The sequence below is a fragment of the Rhinolophus sinicus genome, linkage group LG05 (assembly GCF_036562045.2).
Source record: "Rhinolophus sinicus isolate RSC01 linkage group LG05, ASM3656204v1, whole genome shotgun sequence".
NCBI lineage: Eukaryota > Metazoa > Chordata > Mammalia > Chiroptera > Rhinolophidae > Rhinolophus > Rhinolophus sinicus.
The window spans coordinates 20,725,146-20,748,873 of record NC_133755.1 but is presented as its reverse complement, the minus strand read 5'-3'; the positions used below and the strand labels follow the sequence as shown (position 1 = coordinate 20,748,873).

Below are 23,728 nucleotides of genomic sequence, written 5' to 3'. Positions count from 1 at the left end.
GTGGCGCTTTTAGGTGGGTGGAGGGTGGAGGCTCAAGGATTCTGTGAAACCCACTTGCAAGGGAAAGATGTGTGGGGACAGCGGAACCCCTATTACGTGCTGAGCTCTGCCTATGTGCAATCATTAATGCTCACAGCAGCTGTCCCTTGTAGTTTGGGAGGTCAAGTGGCTTCTCCAACGTCACACAGCTGAGGGTTGGATCCAGGGCTGACTGCGGGCTGTGTTCTCTGCTCAGTATACGAGGAGCTGAAAATCTCCGTTAGACTGTGTCCTCTCCTGCAGTGACCTATGGCCCTCCCTTGTCTACTTCCCTTGCAGCTCGGTGTCATTCCTCACCCACATTTGCTTCTTCCGAGTCCTCAACTCACAGGAAGCTGTTTGCAAGGTAAAACTCAGTTGATTATTGTGTGACGAGAACTCAGAGCTCACATAATACACAGGTAAATGAGTAGCCAGCCTGGAATAAGGCAGATCGCCCATAGGACAAAGAAACAGGGGTGCCACCCCAGCTGTTATTCCTCCCTTGCTCTCTAGTCCCCACATTTGCTTTATTTTTCTTCATAGCAGAGGAATTTATCTATGATTTGTCTCTCTCCTCCACTGGAATGCAAAGTCTTTGTCGAGTTTTCTTGACCACTGTTGCCCTTGTGCCTGGATCGACACCTGCACACAGCTGGCATGCAACAGGTGTATTTATTTAAGTCCCATCTTTATAACTAACATGTTTTGAGTGTATGTAATATGCCAGGCATAGAGCAGAGTTGTTTGTGTTATCTAAACCTCATAAAAACCCCATGGATTGAGTCGTATTAATATACCTGTTTGGCAGGTGAGGAGTCTGGAGCACAGAGTGGTTAAGCAGTTTGTCCAAGATCCCACAGCTGGTTAGCGTGGGAGCCGAGGCTGTTTGACTACTGATCAGAAGCTCCTAGATGGCTATTCTTGGGTGAACACTTGTTGCCATCACTCAAGCAATTTGGGGAGGGGCTTTCCCAGCAAGGATTGGCTGGCCCCTGAGGTTCCTGGTATTTCCCCTGAACTTGACTGTTTTCCTTACCCACATCTTCTTCCATGTTCCCAACACTTTGCTGTTTAAGTGCAAAAACCAGTTTGTCCCTGTGTGTCGAGAATTTAGGGCTCAAATAAGGCATGGAGACAATTAGCACGCCCGGTGCAGGGCAGCGGCCATGTGTGGTGGTGGCAGGAGCATTGGGCTCGATAGAGTCTGGTGGCTCGTGCCACCCTGTCCAGCAGGCACCTGTCTGCATGGTGTCCTCGTGTGCCTAGCTTCTCTCGCCCTCTTGCCCCATCTAGAGGCCTAATAAGGAAGTCCTTTTGTTCCCATGTGCTGAGGTGAGGGATCCTGTTGGACGAATGCACACATCGTTTCACAGTGGGACCTGTGTTCTAGGTCTCTTTCAGGTCCGCAAGTTCGAGTCTGTGAGTCCAGTAAGGGAGAAGCAAAGGAAGGCAGAATTTCCCAAAGCAAACCAAAGCAAGGAGTGGTGAAACAGAAAGGAAGAGAGAGAAGGAAAGAAGCAGGGTGGAGCGAGGACAAAGAGAGGCCAGCCCAGGGGACTGGAAGAGGATGAGATTGAAAGAGAGTAAAGCAATGAAGGAACAAAAGGAAAAAAGAATGGGAGCAGGAAGGGGAAAATGTATATATGTATATTTGACATCTATGTAGGACTGTGTGTGAGTGTGTGTGTGCACGCGCACACATGTGAAAAAACATGGTTGAGGAAGGAGACTGGACTGGAAGTGAGGGGAGGGGAATGCCCCCCCACCCCCACTCCCCTTCTCCCCCGGTCCCTCTGCACAGCACAGGTTGGAGGCCCGCCTTCAGTCCTGGGAACCTAAAGTGTTCCTCTCTGCCCAGGTTCTTCCACGGGTCTCTGTCACATCCGTCTCCCTTTCTGCCTCCTCCCCAATTCCTTCTTCTCCTTTCTCCCACACATGGTGGTCACCATCCTGCAGTCCTTGCTGTCCCCTGCGGGCTCTCTCTGCTGGTGGTGGCTGATCACCTCTAGGCCAGACCTCCGTGTCAGGTCAGCCCCCAGCGCATGGCCGGTTTCCTGGGCAGGCGGCTTCTGCAGTTGCACAGGGCACTCTGCTGGGTCTCATGTCTGCTATTGCTGGCTTGAAATTCTTGGTGAGTTTTGAACACGCACCCACGTTTTCATTTTGCACCGAATCCTATCAGTTATGTAGCCAGTGCTGCCTCAGAGCCCAGAAACCCAGTGAGGGGTCTGAAAGAAGAGGGAGATTCCAAAATTCAGAGGAAGGCAGGGGTGAGAGAGGCAGGGAGGCCCAGACCAGACAGGTCAGGTAAGGAGAAAGTGGACTGGGATGCAGCTCGGAAGCTGTGGGGAAGATTCCTGGGACCGGTGAGCCAGGGATCCTGTGAGGCAGGAGAGGCCAGCTAGGGCTCTGTGGAGCCTTCGAGGTCTCAACCACTGAGGCAGCACTGCTGCTTTGGGTCTGGCTGCATGGACCCCTCTCTGTCTGCGTGGGCAGGGAAAACAACTGGGAACGCTGCAATGAGGGACATAATGTCACCTGACACCAGTTTCTCAACGAAGCTTGTGTGTTCACACTGGATTTCAGATCCAAGTGTCTGTCCTCAGAGCCATTGGCTCTCCATTGTGCTCTGATGTCCTCTGGACTTTGTTCAAGGAATAGCTGTAGAAGGTCAAGTCCAGGGAGAACTCAGAGTCAGGACGGGCATCCTAGGTTGACCCCAGTTCCACCTTTCTCCAAGTCCAATGGTGCCCTGGTATCTCTGCTGATAAAGACAGCGCTGCCCAGCCCGGAGTAGGAACAGCTTCTGTCCATCCCTCAAACATCAAATTGCCCAAACTTCCCAATCTGCATTTTGGCAATTGACAGAGGATCTTGGATTGCCCCACCAACTCAAGTGATTTGGGCAATTGCTACATACTGGGATTTGGATGCACTTGAAAAAACATTCAGACTTTAGAATATAGGATTTCAAATTAAAATTAGAAGCATGGTTCACAACATTGCTTATTTTGGCTGCATTGGCCTGTGCCTGGTAGCCGCCTCCCCTCCAGCATACTGGTAAACCACTGCTTTTTTCAGACTGGTAGAAAATGGATGAATCACAGGGCTTCTGGAGACTAACTGCAAGCTTGTTGAAGTTCAGTGTGAAATGGGCAGGTGGAAGAAGATGGCCTTCGAGCCAGGGGCCCACCAGGTTTACACAAGCATCTGTTTCTGAGCATAGAGCAGCCTGGGCAGGGCCTTTGTAGTCTTGCCATTTCTAGGATCCTTCCGTCTTCAGAAGACTGTTGGGACCTAAATAGCTCCCTTTATAACACCGAAACTGATCTCTTAGCTTTGTTTAGGGGCTCCTTTCAGGACACTGGACAATGCTGGGTCCAAACTGAATTTACAACAGCCGCTTGGTGAATGAGCGGATATATGTGGAGCAGAAGAAGAACTTAGGGTTGGTTGGACTGTGTGTTCTGCTATGTGGCGGCAAGGCCTTTCTGGGAGTTTACCAGGCGGTGGCTTACAGTTTGTCTCTTTCCTCCCAGAGGTTCTTGGAGGATGCTTTTTGGAACTCAGAGAGGAGGTGTTGCATTTGGAGGTCAGATTGTGGCCTCTTCTTCACCGTGGTTTGGGCCAGCATGGATGGTTTCCTCTCCTCCCTGTCGTATGGCCTGCTTCTCACTGAGCTGAGGCAGTTCATCACCCCATCGGGATGGGGAGACAAATGACAGCAGTAACGGGAACTGAGGAGGATGAGATAAAATCAAAGAGCTATCACACACCACAGTGGACAGTCATTTAAAAGAAAATCCATCTCGTTGTTGCCTGAGGCCTTGTGGAAAGAAACAGACATCTTCCTATTGCAAGTTCAGGTTTTACTGCCAGGGGTCAGCCTCCAGGAAGCCTGGGCACTGCTCCTGCAGGTGGAACGGCCCTGGATTGCCTCAAATGACCTTTCCCAGGGTCAGGGGGAAGAGGGAATGTCCTGGAGACACACTGCCTGGGTCCCATCCCAGCGCCAGCACTCAGGATCTGCTTGTCCTCAGACAACGTATCACATTTCACCTCTTAGTGAGTCATTTCCTCCTTTGTAAAGTGGGGATAATAAAAGCATTTACTTTATAGAGCTATTGTGAAGAATAAATGAGAGGATACAAGCAAAGTGCTCAGAATATAACTAGGATGCAATAAACGCTAAGTGTGGTGATCAGAAGGCAGAAGCCAGCTGTCTGACCTGTCCATAGACAAATGCACACTAATAAACACAGACCTTGCCTTCCTCATGTGGCCTTGTGGTAAATAACAATGAGAATGTTTACTGGTATTTCTGAGATATTGACCTTCTCCCCTGGCCCTCTCCAGAAAGGAATATGAAGGAGGTGATCCTAGCATCTTCTTATTTTTTTCAAAATAGCTTTATTGAGGTATCATTTACATACCATAAAATCCACCCATATACAGTGTACAGCTCAGTGGTTTTAGTATGTTCACAGGGTTGTACAACTGTCGCCATAACCTGATGTTAGAGTGCCTTCACCCTGCCAGAAGAAGCCCCTTACCCAGTAGCATCTGCGCCCCATGCTCCTCACCCAGCCCTTGGCAACCACTAATCTACTTTCTGTCTCTATGTTTGCCTGTTGTGGACATTTCAGATACATGGGCTCATACACTGTTGCAGCCTTTTGTGTCTGGCTTCTTTTATAACATAATGTTTTCCAGGCCCTTCCTTGTTATAGCAGACATCAGTACTTCATTCCTTTTATGGTAAATAATATTCCCTCGCCTGGCTGTACCTCATTTTGTCCACCCCTTATCAGCTGGTGGAAGTTTGCGTTGTTTCCACGTTGTCATGAATAATCTAGTGTCATCTTCAACAGCCAGTGGGTCCGGGGCCAGGGGCTGGTGGTGCTGCTGCGTGCTGGGTCACCCTGCTTGCCTCTACTCTAGTTTGGGTCCTGTTGGGATGGACCTAACGGGGGTCGCTCTGCACCTTGTGTTACTATTTGAACTGAGTTTAGCATCAGTTATGGACGTTTCTGGGGCCCCGAGTTCCTAGGCAGAGGTTCCAGCTTGGGGAATGACTTGGGGTCCCTTTCTAGGCAGAGCTGGGGGCAGGATGGGAAGTGGAGGCAGCTTTGCTGCATGTGTAGACTGGGAGAATCCGCAGCCACAGGAGGGAAGGACGGGCTCGGGGCCTAGGGGCTGCATCCCCAGCCTTTCTGCTTGTGTCTCCCCCAGGTCGTGGCTCATGAGAATAGTAGAAGTCCTTCCTTATTCATAGCTTCACTTGCCACGGTTTTGGTTCCCTGCAGTGAACTGCAGTCCAAAAATATTAAATGGAAAATTCAAGAAATAATTCTTAAGTTTCAAATTATGCATTGTTCTGAGTAGCGTGATGAAATCTTGTGCTGTCCGGCTCCCTCCCACTCGGAGCGTGAATCATCCTTTTGTCCAGCGTATCTACAGTGCATACGCTCCCTGCTCGACAGTCACTTAGTAGCTGGCTCGGTTATCAAATGGGTTTAGAGAGAGAGAGAGAGAGAGAGAGAGAGAGGGAATTCATATGACTTTTATTACGGTATCTGGTTATAATTATTTTATTTTATTATCATTAGTTGATAATCTCTTACTGTGCCTAATTTATATATTAAACTTTATCATAGGTATATATATATGTATAGGAAAAACCGTAACACATACAGGGTTCGGTACTATCGGCGGTTTCAGGCATCCACTGGGAGTCTTGGAATCTATCCCCACAGATATGCATGTCCAGACTGCTTGGATTTGGCTCAGTCGCAGGATGACATTGAGCAGGTCCCTGAGCACCTCTGAGCCCCAGACCTCATCTGAAAAATGGGATGCGACATGCCCATGTCATAAAATGTTAATGGAAATGTAGTGAGCGGCTGGTACTAGAAACAGAGCCTCGGTACCAAGGGTAGTTTTTATTGCATGAGCAGCCTGGACTCCTGAGTGTTCCGTCTGCAATACAGACAGGCTCTTCTGTCTGTGAAGCTGAGGAAACTGAGGCATGGCAAGCAACCTTAGTCTCAAAGCGAGAAGGGGCAGAGCCGGGGACCCGGCCCCGTTTCCCAACAGATCCAGTCCCCTAAGGACACCCCGCTTTCATGTGCTGCCTGGCTTCTAAAAAACCCCACTGCTGGAAGGAGGACTCTCGAGGAGAAGCTCTATTGTCTGTAAAGGTGTTAGGATGGGGTGAAGATAGATGGGACCCTGTGATTGTGCGCCTTCTCTGGGGATTTCAGGGTGGGCCTCTGTGCCTTCTTGTTGGTCCCACTGGAGACGTGTGCTCCTCCGGCCTCTGGACTCGCTGTGTGGCTGCAAGGCCTGAGCGTCCCGCTGCTCTTCCTCTCCTTAGCATGGAACAGCTGATCTGGAGGGTATCTCCCTGCTCGCCTCCCCTGCCCTCTCCCCTGTGACAAGTGAGGGACCAAGGCCCGGGACGCCTGGTGACTGGCTGAGGGGCACAGGGTGCATCTGCTGCCTGGGGCCAGAGGGAGGTAGTGTCAGGGCAGATGGAGTCCCTGAGGGAACAGTGATGCTACAACAGCTGGGAGCAGAAAGAGGAGAAGCTTGGCTGAGCGGGAGGCCAGCACCGTGCACTGCATCACTGGTGTGGCATCCCCTTCCCTGAGAGGTTAGGGCTGGTGTCCGAGTACCCTGAGCAGGGACGAGGGTGAGGTGGGCCTGCAGTCAGTGCCCCTCTCAACCTCGCCCCTTCTCAGCCTGACTGGGCCTGGGACTCTGGTTTTCCAGAGGCTCAGCAGCTTCCTTCTATGACTTGATTTTTCTTTTCCGCTGCTGGAGAGTGGCTGGGGGGCTGGCGCTGTGTGCCACCAGCAGCAAGGCTGGCCTGCGGAGGGCCAGGTGGTCACAAGCAGGTGTCTGTGGCAGCAACAGGGTGGCTCCCTGCCCCCCGACAGCTGAGCCCTGCAGGCTGCTCTGTGCTCTTCACAGAAACCGATATGATGTTTCCACCGGGATCACTGGAATGATGATGCTTTGGCCAAGATGTGGTTCTTGTGCAGCCCATGTCAGCATTTCTGCAGGGAAGAGCTCTAATTAAAGGCCTCCCTGCATGGCCCCCTCCCTGCTTGCTCAGCCCCAGTGATATAAATAAGCCCCTAGTTTCTCTTTCACAAGCAAACTGAGACCCTTAAAGGTGGCCAGACGCCACCTCCCACCCCCTCCCCCTCGCAGCCACTGGGAGTCCTTGGGCAGAGCAGGTGAATAACCGCTGCTGTCCAAGCCACAGCCTTGCTCCTCTAGCTTCTGACAGGCTCCTGGGTGCTTTATAGCGGGAAAGGGTGTTATGAATTCTTCTTCTGTCTCTCTTTGACAGTGGTGCTCTGGTCCCTGGGTGGCCTAAAAACAGCTCAGCTGAGGAGCCAGTGAAAAGCATCTAACAGTGGGCTCACAGAGAATGGAACCTCCAGATTGATGAGAAAGGGGAAACGGGCTCCTGGGAAGGGGGCGCCTTCCATGTGGTGGCCTGCTCTGGGCTCAGCACCTTGCAGCTATGACCCTCTTTCTCCCACATATCAATCTTGTAAGCAAGATAAGGAAAGTAAGGCTCAGAAAAGTTGAGCCACTTGCTCTAGGTCACAATGCTCGGGAGACGACGGGGCAGGGTTTTGAAACCTGAGCTGAAGGCTTATGCTCTGGTCATTGTGCTCTACTGCCTTCCATGCATTGAGTTTTGGGGAAGTTTGTGGGGATATTTAGTAAGTTGCAAGGCATGAAGGTGTCAAAGCTGCAACTCCAACCCACATCTGCCTCCTGCCTTCTGCCCTGCGGTTCTGCTGTCTCTGGGCACCCGGGGAAGGACTTGTAAGAGTGTTTGCTCTAGTCATTCTCAAAGCAGGAAGCTCCCAGTGCAATTGGAAGGTGATTTCTTTTATGATGCTTCAATTCACATCGTACTTTAAGTCCCGTGTGGTGAGCAGGACCTGTCCATCTAAAACCCTGGAGAGGCCATTACCAGGTTGACAGCACTGGAAGGGGTGCAGCAGCATCCACTCATCCCAGGGCCTTCCTCCTGACCCCAAACTGGTCTGGCTAACCCCACCCAACGCTATGCTGATTGCCCCCTTGTCTTGTCTCCTGGGATTTTCCAGGCACCGAGCCGTGTGGTTTACCGAGAGCATCAACTTTGCCTTAATTCTTATCACTCTCCTGAAACGTATTCTTCCTAGTTTTCCAATGCAGGAAACAGAACTCAGAGGGAGTCGGTGACTTGCCAAAATCTCACAGCTGTGAAATGGAAGGGAGGGATTTGGACTGACTCACAGTGATGCTTTCCCCATGGTCATCCATCCCTTCCGTGGAGGGAGGAGAGAGGAAACGGGAGGCTGGCTGACAGTGTAACACATCCGATGTCATCGCAGCCCTCAAGGTTCTAGGGACTTAGTATATCCACACAATAGTTAAAATAACAAAACAATAGAGTGGATAAAGGTCAAAGATGGATGCATAGACTGAAGATTCTCTCTGGGAGGTCTTCAGGGCTGACTTCAGGGCTGGAAAGGAGAGGTCAGTGTGGGCCTTGCCATCACTTGTCATTCCTCGAGAAGAGTAGCCAGGCTGGAAGTGTGAGCACTTAATCTGCTGGCAACCCAGGAGAAGATGAATCTCTTTAACCGTGCGAACAGTTTTTTACTGCTCTCTCCCTCCTTGTCCCTGTTTATTCTGGCGATCGATACAAAGGAAAAGTTATTCCCAGGAGAGGGCCTGGCTATGTCGTTTTTAAAAATATCCTTAGTCCTTCTTCCCTAGTTCTATATTTATTTAGACCAGAGCCATTTCTGAGAAGTGACACTGGGGAATGGTGTTGAACTGAAGAGGTCTAGCTGCCACAGCCTGGTGCTTGGCAGGGCCAACGGAGGACCCGGCTGCCCAGGCTGCATGGACACCTGGCACAAGGAGCTCATCCCTTTCTTTTAGACAGAAACGTTGGCTTCCTGAGCCAGAAGGCTTTGCAGGAGATGGCTGCCCTCCAGAGGCGAGAGGACCCGCGATAGGTCAGGAAGGAGATATAAGTGTCCTCCTGACTTCAGATCTCAAGGTGTCGGGGTGTCTGGCAAGATCCAATAGGACAATCTAAAGTCTGCCAATCCAGTAGAGATCAGTTTACTCTGAGGTATCTATTTTAACATGTAAACATACAGTGGTAACTATTCTATAAGCCAGTTGAATGACCTAGGGAGTCAGAATAGACGTTAACTTTCAAACATTTCCCCCAGTGCAATCCTTCCAGTTTGATTGAAATCTATGCCAGGTCCCATATATGAACTGGGTGAAAGTGGGGCTCTGGTTTTGGGGGAGCAGGGTTTGGGGCAGACTTCACTGCCTTAGTCTTCTCTCTGCACCACCATAGGATTGGGGGCCCTGAGGGAGGTCAGAGAAACACTGGAGGAGTTGGCCCTGGGGGTTTCCACATCTAATATTCTAGAAATCTGCTATCTTATATTATTCTCCTCTCAGTTTTGTGCCTGGGTCTAGATTCTCCAGGGAGCCCGTGAAAGCTGTGGTGGCAGAGACATGATCTTACATTTGTGTCCTCAAATATCGTAGGAACATGAAGGCAGATTTGTACACAACTGAGCTTCAATCTCTAGTCCCACTAACATCAAGTGTTAGCAGCAGGTTATCCGAGGGAAAGAGCCGCTTCCCACCTGTCTGCATCTGACATCCATTCTGAGTTCCTGTGGAGTTGGCCTACAGCCTGGCCATTTATCCTCTTGTCCTCAGTGAAGAGAACTCTGCCCAATAGGAATGCAATGAGAAGGAAATCCTCATTTTGGAAGTCCCCTCCCTGTAGAATTGTCTTTTGAGATCTTTTCTTTCTGGGCAAAATTATTCTTACATACCATCAGTCAGGAATTCAATTCATTTTCAAGGTTTTATTGAAACCACTTGGTTCCAGCACTGCATCGAATGAATGCTGGGGGTCTGAGTAAGTTTAAACTGTGATCCTGTTTTCTAGGGCTGTCCAGTGTGGTTGGTGACAGGGGACAGATGACAGGGTGCTAAAGTGTAGTGACAAGTACTCAGAAAAGAGGCAAGTGTAGAATAAGTTGCAAGACTTTATCCTGAAAGGGCCAGGGCACCTGGCTTAAAGGATAAGAAACAAAGGAAAGAACATTCTAGGCAGGGGTAAAGCATGGGCAAACACTGCAGGCAATGGGATGCCTGTTCTGCTGAGGTTGCATGGTAGTCTGGGCTCGTTGGAGTATCAGGTTTGTTGGGGAAAGTCGCTCAAGGTGAGACTGGCCAGAGAATTTGGATCCCAAGTGGGAATTTCCATATAAGCTACAGAACGAAGATTTGATTTCCAGGAGGGGACATTTATGGTCATTTCTCAGTTTTAGGAAAATTCCTGATGATATTTTAGAGGATACATGTTGGAGTGTGGAGAAGGCTCAGTTGCCCTTGGGAGTCATAACGGAAGCCCCAACTGAAATGATATGATTTCATTTAAAATGAGAGAGGAAGGAGGTGGATGTCAGAGATATTTGGAAGTAGAATTAATAAGCCCATCAACGGACTGGAGGGTTAAGACAGATGGAAGAGGCCAAATGTTTGGTTTCCAGAAACGGGGTGGAGAAAGGAACTTGCTTTTGAGATTCAAGCTGGGAGGAGAAGGAACACCCTGGCTGTGGAAGGTAGAGATAAGGCCTCAAGCTGTGCTGAGCTTGAAGGGCCTATGGGGCATTCAAGTGGGATGCCCGGTAGGAAGTCCAGAGCTTAGGAACAAGGCCTGGTGGAGTTTGGGACCCTTAGCCTATGGCTGATGGTTGACCGCCTGGGTGTGGATGACCGATGGGGAACCGCTTGAAGGGTGGGAAGAGAAACACCAACAGTTGAAGGAAACGGAAAAGAAAATGAGAAGAAATGCAGAAAGGAGAGCCAGAGGAAGGCCTGCCCTCTCTGAAGAAAGTCTGCAATTCCTACAGCGGACACCTCTGTTTCTCAGAGACCTGTCCTGTGGCAATAGAAGCCCATCATCCTGCTATGCCCTGGGGCTTCCCTGCAAAGGTCCTGGCAGGGTCGAGTGCTGTCAAGACATAGGACACAGCAGCGCCAGTGGCCCTGCAGAATTATCTGTCTTCCGGGCTGCACCGGCTTCCCTTGGAGAGAGGTGACCCGCTGGGCCCAAAGCACTGAAACTAATCGAGAGCGCTGTTTAACTTAAACATATCACCCCGGCTGTGCTGCTGGGGCCCCGGGTGTCACGTTGACAGCCACTGGCCCGTTAAAGGTGCAGCTAGACTGGTGAGGCACAGTTCTGAGGAGCTGCTATTAACGGCATTTAATAGCAGGACTGTAGTTAATGGTTAGCAAATGTTTTATGAACAGGTTCCTCGTGCTCCGAGAAGGCAGATTCAATTTATTCAGAATGGATTTGCTTTCCCCTATTAAGCTCAGGAGTGTATAATCAGCTCCTTACCTCCAACCGTGGGCTTTCTTTCTGGCAGGAGTGGAACCTGTTTAACATTGGTTCTACTTAGGTTCAGTAGCAGGCCCTGGGTGGTCGGCATGTGTGTCTAGGGGTCTTGTGTGGATTGTTGGCAAAGCGGGGACCTGAGTGACTGGTGCATGGTGGACGGAGAAAGGCATTCTGGGAAAAGCTGTGTGGTCCTAATAGATTCTTCCCTGACTGTCAGGAAAAACCCCTGACTCGGGACCTCCTTGGTTCTGGTCCTGCCTGGAACACTGGTTTCCTTGTCACCTTTAGACAAGCCGTTTAACCTTTCTGCCTCCCGTCTCTTCATCTGTGAAGTGCAGCTAATAACACCTCTCTTCCACTGAGGTGTATTATGGGAATGAATGGCCATGAAGCATTTCAAGGTTGGGGAGGGGAAAGGGCTTGGAATGTGTCCACACTCAGTGAGCATTCGAGGAGAGTTGGGAATTCCCATTGATGGAAGGGGAAATAATAATCATACATGAAATTGAATTTCTGAAAGTGTTTGTTCAGGACAAGTAACGTTTTCGGATAGGTACATAAAGTGTCGGACTACTTCTGTTCAGAATGGAAGTAAGCTGTGATATCGGTTTTTAATTCAAAGAAGACTTTTTTTTTCATTAAAGCTGGGCAGGTGAGGGGACAGGCAAAGCCACCAAGCTGGCTTTCCTTTTTCAAACAAAGGTTAAGAAAGTGTCCCTTGGGAAATAAAGAGGTTAAGATTTTTCAACTCTTCAACTTTTACTTAAATGTAAGATTCTTCGTTTATCTCTGCTTTTTTCTGAAATTATTTTCACTAGATTATACAATTTAACCAGAAGTGCTCAATGACTAGTAGACAGATGACTTTGTCTCTTGGATGCCATTTTTGCTTCTCAGTAGAAGTGCCTGTGTTTTCAGCCCTAAGACTAATGAAGGGTGAGGGTTTTGTTGAGTCACTTATATCTGCTCTCTTAGGTCATTTTGTTGAGAAAGAATTTGAGGAAATTTGAGAACTAGGCCTGGTTGTGGTGCTTAGTAGATGTACAGCTCTGGATAAGTCTCTTAATATCTCTGAACTTTGTCTCATCCAAAAACTAAGTAGTGTAATAAGGTCCACTTCATAGTGTCGTGAAGATCAAATGGGACATCATCTCTGAAAGCTCTGTGCACCTGTCAGGTGTGGGGATTTATTGCCAAAGTGGGAAAGAGGAGGGAAATGAAAAGAAAATCTAGAGGGCATTGTCCGCTCAAGTAGATGGCTCCCGGGGCCAGCCTGGCCTCCCTGCCCCTTCAGGGTGTGACCCCTGGCTGCTGAGTGCTTCTATAGGGCAAGAGGCCTCTGAGCCTTTGTGGCACCAAAAGACCTCCTCTAGAGTGGTTCTGGCCATTGTGGACAGGATATACTACGGCTGTTCACCAAGAATAGGCTACAGAGCCACAGGCCTGGGAGCTCATTGCCAGCTCTAAAATGAAAGGTGACGCACCGAGAGCTTCCAGGAGACAGGCACCCTGCTAAACCCTCCGTACACACTGTTCTGCTAAATCCTCACAGCCCCCTATGATGAGAGAGGTGTTGTGGTTCCCCTTCCATGGATTAGGAGGCTCAGATTGGTGGGTCACCTTGCTCAAGGTCACATAGCTAGGGAGTGGGGCTCTGGCTAGAAACAGCTGGCACACACAGAGTGTAGCCGAGGGGACCTTAATGGAGGGGATTTTTGAAGATCTGTGGCAGGGGTAAGGGAGCCAGCAGGGGACAGAGAGCCCCTCAGGGGAGTGGAGGGACCAGGGACACATGGTGTTACTGGAGCAAGGAGCCACCTTGCAGCCCTGGCAGAGGACGGCTCTCTGTGGTCAGCTCCTGGAATGCATAATGGGATGAAAAAGGTCAGCGACAGTATATCTGGAGGGCTGGGGTGGGGGTGGGGGGACGGACAAATGGAGAATAACTAGGATGTGAACCCAAGTCTCTGAGCTCAAAATCAGGGCTCGTTAACATTACACGAAGCTGAACTAGTGTTGCTCACAGGCTCTCATGTACAGTAATGTGTCCTGCGGTGACCTAAGGCTCAAGGACAAAAAAGTGAAGCACCTAGTGATTGTTCTTCATGGTGACTGTACAGAGGGCCCTTGCCCTCCTTTGGTGCTAAAACCAGGCCCGTGCCTGCCTCAGCGGCTAAGCTGGCTTCTTAAGCTGGGTTACGGTTATACATGCAGCCTGTAGAGGTATTTTGAAATTTTTTTTTTTTTTTATCTTGTTACTACCTTGAAATTACAGCAGTTGTTAGACCACTGCTAGATGTTGTTGTTGAATGTATTAATAAACGTGTATATTATTATATCAAATTAGAAATTTTTTTTTTGAAAATCCGTCTTTGAATTTGTTTTCTTTGTGATACTATGCATTTTATTGTATGCACTTATAAGCATTCTGAGAAGGGCTTTCCTGTGGCACGCACACACACAGAAGGTTCTGAACCCCTACACTGGACGGTCTTGACCCTACCTCTGTTGTTGCAACCACACCTCCAACATGTGGGTCAAAGGGCCTGGCCAGTGGCTGCCCAGGCCCTGAGGTCAGGGTCCCCGGATGAGCCTCCAGGAGTGTCCCTGGGATGCTTCCAGCTTTTTCGGCCTCTGGATTCAGTGATCTAAACACTAATCCTTTCTCAAGATTGCACTTCTGAGAGCAGTCTCCTGGAAAGGACAGTGGGGACAGAGAAACCTGAATCTACCAAGCAGATAAGGATAAACCAGAAACCATCACCTTCCACTCAGTTTCCTCAAAGTGTGATCCGTCCACCCCCTGCCTACCTCAGGATCACTTGGGGAGCTGATTAAAACGTAGACTCCCAGGACCCCATCCCAGACCTACTGAATCAGAATTTTGGGAGCAGGGCCTGGAGATCTGTGTTTTATGAGCTCCTTGGGGACACACTGATATTTGAGACCCAGAACCACTGCTTTAGATTGCTTTTGCCTTAGGGCTTTTAATTAGACCTGAAGTTCAAAATTTTGATTGAATTTTCAAGAATACCTCTAATTTTTAAGCCAAGCTACCCTCGGTTTAGATGAAAGCATGCAAACGAGGAGAATCCTGGTTTTTCACATGGTACATATAGGTCTCTTCTCACTCCTGTCCAGCAGCACTAGAGGCTCTCCTCTCTGGCTGGGCCACTTTTCATAAGAGAAATAAGGCAGCCAGTCACTGTCTGAGCAGGGTCTCATCCTCTGCTCCTGGAAGTGAGGAGAAGTAGCAGATCCATCAGAAAGTCCTTTCAGTGGTCACTGTTAGCCACGGCCTGGCCCTTGGGGAGCCTGTCTCCTCTGCCGTGAGCCAGCTCAAAGCCCTCATTACAACAGGAGGCTCTTCCAGGACCCAGCGCACCGCTGAGGTGGCACAGACACTCGGGTGGCAGGGGCAGGCCAGGGCTCAGAGAGCAGATAATGGCATAATGGCCCCTCTGGCCTCCAGCAGCTGGAGTCTCAGCTGCCCTGGACTGTTCTGTTTCGACCCTGAAACTTTGCCAAGCAGTTGATCAAGTGCAATGACAAGTCTGTGGTTTATCCAGCACCTTTCGTCCCAGCATTTAAAGTGCTATTTAAAGGTCAGTTTCCAAGGGGTAAGTGCCCATGTCATCCATGCTTTTAAAATATTAGGATAATGAAAAAGCAGTGTGCTGGTGCCTTGCTAATGGGTGTACACTTTCCAAATTTTCATTAGCCCTTCTGAAGATTGCCAGTGTTATGCGGACAATCCATTTGATAGCAGTGAGCCTGAAGATACACAGTATCTGTGCTGTGAATAATAATTTCCACTTTCATTTAAATTACTCCTTTTCCAGAGCATGGTTTCTTTCACGAGCAGTATTTTCACGGCTGAGTCTCATCCTCCTTTGCTCAGATACTTTACTAGGCAGAACTCTGGCCCAGTTTCCTGCTTGTGGCTCTATGTGGCCTCAGGTCTCAGTCTCGCCATCCAGAAATTGGAAATCTCCAGTTTCTCCTCCACCATGAGTACCCTCTTGTGCTTTTTATTTTGCTCCATGGTGTCAGTCCTGAAAGATGTTATCCATGAATAAATGGCGCTGATGTTATGATGCTTTTGTTTTCCCACTTTTAATAACCACAATATATTTACTAATTAGAGTTTCTGATTAGCATGGGAGCCAGTAATTCTAACTGAGTTGATATCATTCTAGTCAAAGGCAGAGAAATGTGACAGTTTATTTCTCCTGTGGGGCTTTATCAAGGGTAAGCAAACAGATGAAGTCTGTTAGGCTTTGGAATATATTAGAATAGCTCGCAGCGCCTTGTTATTACCTTCCAGGGCCTCTGGAGGTTGGAAACCAGTGGGTTGTTGTTCTTTCTGTTCATTCATTTGTTCATTCGTTTGTGCAGTGAATGTCAGTGGCGTGGTGCTTTGCTGGATGCTGCAGGTGTAGCATCGAATGCGACAGAGAGGAATCTGCTGTAGGCAGAGGAAGGATGAACAAACAAGAGGCCAGGGAGAGATAAATGCCGTGATAACAATAAAACAGGATGATGGGAGGGAGAGTGACTGGGGCCACTTTAGATAAGGCAGTTGGGGAAAACTTCTCAGAGGAAGGGGCATTTAAAGTGAGACCAGAATGATAAGAAGGAGCCAGCTACACCAAGATTATCTTTGATCACACTGACAGAAAGGCCAGAGTAAGACCACGCATATGTACATGTGACTTCAGTCTTAGACCATTAAAAAAAAAATCTGAATAGTCGTTAAGTTCATTCATTAAGACTGCTCATTCTAGGGGATTGAAGGATTTGTCACACTTCTTTGAAGAGGAAAGTTTACCTGTCTCTCTCCCTAAATAATGTGTGATCTCCTTGAAGGCAGGGACACTGACTTGCTAGTGGGTGAGTTTACACCTACAACCGGCACAGAGTTGGGGGCTGTAGTTGTCTTCAGTCACAGATCCAACAGGGAATGTGGTGGTACCCAAGATAAAGTGGCCAACTGTCCTGGCAGTCAGGTCCCTTCACCCATTATGCTGGGGTTTAGGGACTGGACCTGAGGATGGGCAAAGGGCCTGATATCAGGCAGGTCCCCAAGACTCAAAGTGGGGGTGCCAGGCAGAACACAGCACAGGCATGTGGTATAAGAAGTGGAATGCAAGCCTGGGGCCCGGGGCCAAGTGAGGGCTGCTGGGAGCACCAGGGCTTGGCTTTGGTGTTTGTCGGGAGCTGGTAATACCCTCTTGTCTCAGCTGAGTAAGTGGGTTCAGCTGTGAGGAAAAGGAAGGCGAGGCGCAGACGCTGGTGACTAAGCAGGCACTGGTGGTGTCGCTGTCATGGATTGCCCCCATTGGAAGTGGGGGTGCCAGATAGGATACCGTTATATTTGAATTTCAGAGGAACAATGAATAACTTTTTAAATTATAAGTACGAGGTGTGATAAAACAAATACAGTGAATGTTTAAATTTAAAAATGTATTACAGTAAAAGACACATTGCCATTAATCCCCCTCAAACTACTCCCCCTCACTTCGAACACACTCATCCCATCAGTCTTGCCACTTTCTGAAGCAGTTCTGGAAGTCCTCTTCTGTGTGTGTCTTCGCTTTGCCCATCATGACAACGCTCTGTGTCACACATCACTTCTGGTACTGCAATTTCTTTCAAATAAAAACATTATGGTGTGTCCTCATCCACCTTATTCACTAGATCTGGCACCGTGTGATTTCTGGCTCTTCCCCAAAGTCAAAATGATTCAGGACATCAAGGCATTAAAAGTGGGAAAACAAAAGCATCATGTCCCTTACGACAACGCAACTAAAGACACTCACAAAAGGACTTCCGGAACTGCTTCATAAAGTGGCAAGAACGATGGGATAAATCTGTTCGAAGCAAGGGGAAGTATTTTGAGGTGGGTCAATGGCAGTATGTCTTTCACTATAATAATTTTTTTATTTAAACATCCACCATATTTTGTGATCACACCTCGTATGTGCTAAATATTACATGAGCTGTATTTGTAGTTGATCTGAAATTCAAGTGTAATAGGGCATCCTGTATTTTCATTTGCTAAGTCTGGCAAGCCTAATTTGAAGGCAAAAGGCAGGGAAGCTCCAAAAGAGGCCACTGATTTCTAAAGTGTCAGCTGCCCGGCCCATCCTCTGCAGTCGACGCTGATGGAGCTACCATTTCTCTTCCACCTCCCTGAGCACACGCTCCTCTGGGTCGGCTGTTGAGCTGAGGGAAGGAGCCAGAGTGACTGGGGTGGATGCAGACAGAAGAAGTATCTTGGCCGAGTGGAGGAAGGATCTCCTGGGGACCTGTCTCCTAGGGGCCAGGCTTCTAGGAAGAGAAGACTGTTGCTCTTTGCTGCCCCTCCCTGAAAGTATCCAAAGTGAAAATGCCCAACTTCCCACTGTGTTATTTGACCTTGAGGATGTCCTCAGTGACACCTAGGGTGTGACCTCTAGGACGTTACCTACCCAACTATATAGATGACCAACATTTCTGTCAGGTGAGGGTTCTCTGCTTCACAGAGCAGGGCCTGAGGCACGCAGGAGCACAGGGAGATGGGGGACAGGACACAGTATTGTGTGGGTGCCAAGGATGTAACCCAGATCTGTGGACTCCTGGTCAGTTTAGAGCCCACAGGCCCCGGGCAGCTTCATGGATGATGTTCCTTTCCTGATGCTGAGAGAATTGTGGGCAGAAGGACAACTTAGAAGTGCTAGCATCCTGTCCCAGTGAGGTAGTTCTGTTGTGTTAGATTAACTTGGCACCTTGATGAGTGTATCTCCTTGGCAGGTGGCACATTTGTTCTCTTTACTGAGGAAATTCTTACCAGCCCAGGACACACGTGACTGGGTGGGGGGAGTGGGAAGCCGAGTGATGTGTTGTTACTTTTGAGTTGAAAATGAGAGGCAGTGGGGGGAAAGTCCACTAAGCTATTTCTGAAATGTTTGTCACTTACTGTCACTTTTGAGTATAGAGAAAGACATCCTCTTAAGACAATCAATATGAACTCTTTATTTCAGTGACTGAATGGTGAAGCTGTGGACTTACCGGTGATGGGGTGTCACACAGAGGGATGTCAACAGGACAGTAAATTGAGTGGGTGTCTCTGACCCTCTGCTTTCCTTGTATTAGTCAGGGTTCTCCAAGAAAGCAGAGGTGGTATATATGGATGTCTTTGTGTCTGTCTGTCTCAGCTCTATCCATCCATCCATCCATCCATCCATCCATCCATCCATCCATCCATCATCTCTAGCTCTATTATTTCTATCTCACATCTATCTGTCTACGTATTTATCTGTCATCTGGATTAACTTTAAGGCTTTAAGGTATTGGCTCATGTGATTATGGGGGCTGGCGAGTCCAAAATCTGCAGGGCTGGAAATTCAGGCAAGAGCTTATGTTGCAGTCTTGAGTTCAGAATCCACTGGGAAGGCCAGGCAATATGGAAACTCAGGCAGTGTTTCTATGTTGCAGTCTTGAGGAGAATTCCTTTTTTGGAAACCATCACTTTTGTTCGTAAGACCGTCAACCGATTGGATGACGCCCACCCACATTATGGAGGGTAAGTGGCTTGACGCAAAGTCTATTGAGTTAAATGTTAATCTCTGTTCAAAGCCTACTGATTTAAATGTTAATCATATATATATATATATATATATATATATATATATATATATATATATATATATATAAAACACCTTCACAGCAATATGTAGGCTGGTGTTAACCAAACCACGGGGCCCCATAGCTTTGCCCGGAGTGAGCTTGTCTGCAGATGTGCCAAGTATATAGAGCTGGCTGGAGACCCAGGAGGAATGTCAGGCGCTTTCAGGAGGATTCGTCTCTCCAGCAAGGGCCTGAGCCACTGGCTTTTCTACAGGAGGTTTGCAAGGTCAGAGTGTCCATCTTGATTTCCCCTTCAACTCTTATTACTATGCCAAATTCCTTCTTGATTGGAGGAGACCAGTCTTTGTTCTCTTAAGACCTTCAACGTGGACGAGACCCACTCACATTATGGAGAGTCATCTGCTTGAGTCAGAGCCTACTGATTGTAAATGTTAATCACATCTAAAACAATACCTTCATAGCAACATCTGTTGTTTGACCACATGGGCACTGTAGCCTAGCCCAGTTGACACATAAAATTAACTGCCACGCCTTCCCTCTGACCATCCTGACAGTTGGGAAACTGCTGTTGACTTAGATGAGAAGAGAGCCAAGGAACAGTGTGAATACCTGTGTTCAGAGCAGAAATTTGGCACTGGGTGGGAGCAGGCCAGGAGCTCAGGAGAGCGGGAGGGTACACACCTCAGTGGTTATATTCACCTAACCCACTGCCCCTCTCCTGTAGAGGTGAGGGTGGGGCTTCAGGCAAAGGCGGGGAAGGCTGGCACAAGATAGGAGAAATTAGAAAAGGCCTGTTCAGCTGCGCTGTGATCACCACCAGCTTTCCCTTCCTTGCTCAGGTAGATTACACACCCCCACCTTGGCCTGTGATAATTCCAAACATGCCCAGCTGGGTAGAGGGTCTCACCCACCCCACCTGAGGCAGGTTCAAAAGAATTCCAGCAATGGGCTGCCTGATGCGAACCCGGAGTATTCTGCACAGTGTGAGACTTTCTAACCGAGTTCGTTTCCCTGCCTCTGTCCAGCAGAGTTTTCTGGAAATGAAGGTGGTCTCTGAAGCATCTTCCTGCCTGATTCCTTGAGTTCCATCTCTGTGGGAAGATTGCCCCTCTCCTTTGCCCCTTTGCCCTTCTCCTTAGTTATAACCTGCCTGTGATTGCAGGCTTTCTCTGGGGCAGCTCCCTGTTGGTATAGGGCTACCCCCAGGCCCCACCACCCATGACGGAGAACCCCTCACCTCCAAAAGGGACGCACATTTACTTTTTCAAAAATGAACTTTTTAGTTTAGAATAATTTCGGATTCACAGAAGTTGCCAAGAAGTACAAAGAGTTCCTGTCTACCCTTCACCCAGTTTCCCCTAGCGTTATCATCTTATATTACAAGAAACATTTGTCACAATTAAGAAACCAACATGGGTACTACGTGACTGTTAACTCCAGACTCTATCTGGCTTTCACTAGCTGTTCTGCTCCAGGAGCCAGTCCAGGATGCCACGGTGCATTTGGTGCTCTGCCACGTGTCAGGCAGGCTTTGTCTGCCACTTGCGCCCTCTCCCACACCGCTTGTAGTTCTCCCCTGCCCTCTCCTCAGTCTCATGTCTCTGGTTGAACGGCCACTGACTGGAAGCCCCTGCCGATGTCTGTTGATCTTTGTTCCCAATCCTAACTCAGAGCTTTCTTCCTCTTGCTTGCTGGAAGGAAGAAAGCCACCCTGGCCGCTTGGTAAATATTTTACAACCTCTAATGGAATCAAGTTGTTTACTCTGCAGGAAATAGAAAGGCATTAGTTAAAGAAAGTAACAAGCTGGCTGGTTGCTGACTCTTCAGGTTTTGTGAGAGGCCTGGGAGGCTGAATGATTTCTACTTAAGGAGTTTCAGTGCTAGCTAGCAACTAGAACATCCCAGAAGGGATTGACTTCTGCTGCTTCTTGGGTTGGGGCCCTGGCCACCAGAGCCCCTAGGGGCCAGGATGGGGAGTTAGGCTGCCTGCAGTCTCAGGCTCACTGGGGACCTTGCTTGACTCTCCCAGCCTGTGCCCTCTGGGGATGTCCCAGTGGGTCTGTGGACCACATCCCAAGCCTGTCATGTCTGTGCCCGTGGACATGGCCCCTCGCCCGTAGGACCTGGCTTTCTTGTCTGGAATAGGAAGGGTGGAGCTTAAGACACGGCCCCAAGATAGCGTGAACAGCTCGTGATGCTTGAGAGGCCAGGAAATCCCACCGTGCTGCATGCTGCGTGTATCTGCTCCTGCCCCACCTCCCCATCTCTGGGTCCCATCTCTACTTTTTCATACGTTGCACCCCAAGAGTTTCATTTCACAGAAGAGTGAAATAAAAATGTGTATTATTTAAACCAAGGCAGAAAAAGTTGTAGTAAATTGTTTTGAAGCCATTTACAAGCTGTGTGTTGTAGTACAGTTTAAGGTGAAGTCAGAAGGGAATCAGTGAAGGGGGTCTGAGCAGAATGTTGACTGAAGAGGAAATGGATTTTATAGCCCCACAGGTCTGCACGCCGGTCCCCTCCTTGCATGCCACCCTCAGGAGAGCGCTGTCTGCCTTGCTTCTCCCTGCTTGCCTCCTCTGCCTCCTTGCAGCCTGCGCACCTACCTCCACCCTGTCATCTGTTTTGTGCCTTCACTCATGCCCCTGTCTCAGCCCCTGCCATATACCCCACAGTTCTGGGATGCTCCACGACCTGAGGGCCGGAGACGGTGCTGCCTGTGTGGTTCCCTGGCACCTGGACCCAGAAGCTGCACTGGCCTGGCTGACCCCCAGTAACCTGGGAGCCAAGCAGTGAGGCCAGCTCTGCTCTGGCCTGGAACATTCAAGAGTCTTTGATTGGACTGTGGAGGTTTCTGAGGAAATTTGGCATTCTTGTGTCCCCCAGCCAAAAGCCACAGAGCCAGCAGGGCCCCGGCCCTGTGGTCCCTAATAGAAAGTAAGAGAAATGGACCAGTACGGGTTTTCTGCCCCCTACCTTCTGACCTTAGGTGAGTGGCATGTATACCCAGGAGTCCTGCTTGGTGGTGATGCGGTTATCTCTGACTCTAAGTGTGCCCCTCTGGGCCCGGGCAGATGGTTTCATGGCCCATGTGTCAGGGCTGTTTCTCCCAGGCAGCTGGGAGCTGGCTGTCAGGTTTTTGGAGGCATCCCACATGCTCAGCAGCTTTGGATTAAAATGTTCTAAATCCACCTATTATGATCCTTAAGCTGGAGCCCCAAGGGGTTGCTGCTTGGCTGTGAGCCAACTCCCCAGAATAGGTTGGGCACTGGCAGGGAAATGACACCTGGATATGAGGTGGATGAGCAAGCCTCGGCTTCTGCAGCACGTCTCCAGCTGTCAGTGTCCTCTTTCTGGTTGCGGATCGTAAGAAGGCTCTATCACAGCTTTGTCCCTTTATGGCACAAGACTCATCCACAGAGGTAGTTAACATGCCGATTCCAGGGCCTGCTTGCCGAGTTTATGATGTGTTATGTCTGGGGTATGGCCCTGGAATCTGCATTTTGACGCATCTCTCCTGGGTCATCCTGACGTGCAGCCAGATTTGGGAACCCTTGCTTGAGTCCACCTTCCTCTTCTAGGAAGAATCCCTTCAAAGTCCAGGCTCTCGTGGATTTGGAGATGGAAGGGAGACTGGGGAATACCTTGGGTCTTTCTGACCCTTGGTTTTATAATAGTTATACAAAGGTAAGAAATGTTACCTCTAGTGCCCATCAGATCCCAGAGTACAGAGTCCTTGGGAAGAGCCAATTCTGAAGCTATTCACATGGAAACCTCTTATCATGGAAGTTCCTCCTGGATTCGTGTTTGTTTTTGTTTTTTTCCAAGAAAAGAATTAAAAAAGACTTTCTTCGTTAATGGGCTTTGAGTGTAACTGGAGAACTCAGGTGTGTGGCGTTTGGAAGCTAGTATTTCCTCACTGGCATGTCTGAGCTCAGCGTGGCACGTTGGTGGTCGTTAAACCTCAACTGGCCCTGTATTCTGAGACACAGAATGGTCCCTTCATGGCTATGGCTTCCAAGGTCAAGTTGTGGGCCAATTTTCTCGTCTTCCTGAATGTGCCCGATCACGGGGGCTGCTCAGACATTTCAGGAGTCCCGTCGTTGCCTGCACTGTGTATCTATCCCTCTTCCTGAGCAACCTGGTCATCGTTCTCCTCCCAGGATGCAGAAGGCTCCTGACATCTGCCTCCCCACCTCCCAACAGGAAGCCCTTTTTGAAGGATTTCTAGATGGTGATTTCCTGTGAACATCGTGGTTTAAATTCCCAATGCCTTTGATGGATATGACACCCCATATTTCTGACTAGCGAAATGCCCTTGCGATAGGGTGTAGCCAGTATGTACTTTCTAGAAGAACACTTTCGGGTTTGTGCACTGTTAATAGGAAGTATCAAAGTACATGTTTAGAGAGTGGAGAGACCATACATCTGTTTATCTTGGTCTGAATTACATCTTAGGCACCAAAGGACACTTAATAAATCAATGTCCTGATGAAGATGGTGGTATTGTCAGTAAGTGATAATAATCGGGAATCAAAAGAGGACAACATTACTTGATTTGAATGTGAACCTTGTGTTTTCAGGGAAAGCAAGCTCTGTGCAGTATGT

General features: G+C 48.9%; 1 protein-coding gene across 4 annotated transcripts in view; it reads left to right on the top strand.

Annotated features, from left to right (window-relative positions):
* Positions 1 to 23,728, top strand: part of GALNT14 (polypeptide N-acetylgalactosaminyltransferase 14) — a 187,531-nt gene that overhangs the window by 49,501 nt on the left and 114,302 nt on the right. The window lies entirely within an intron of this gene.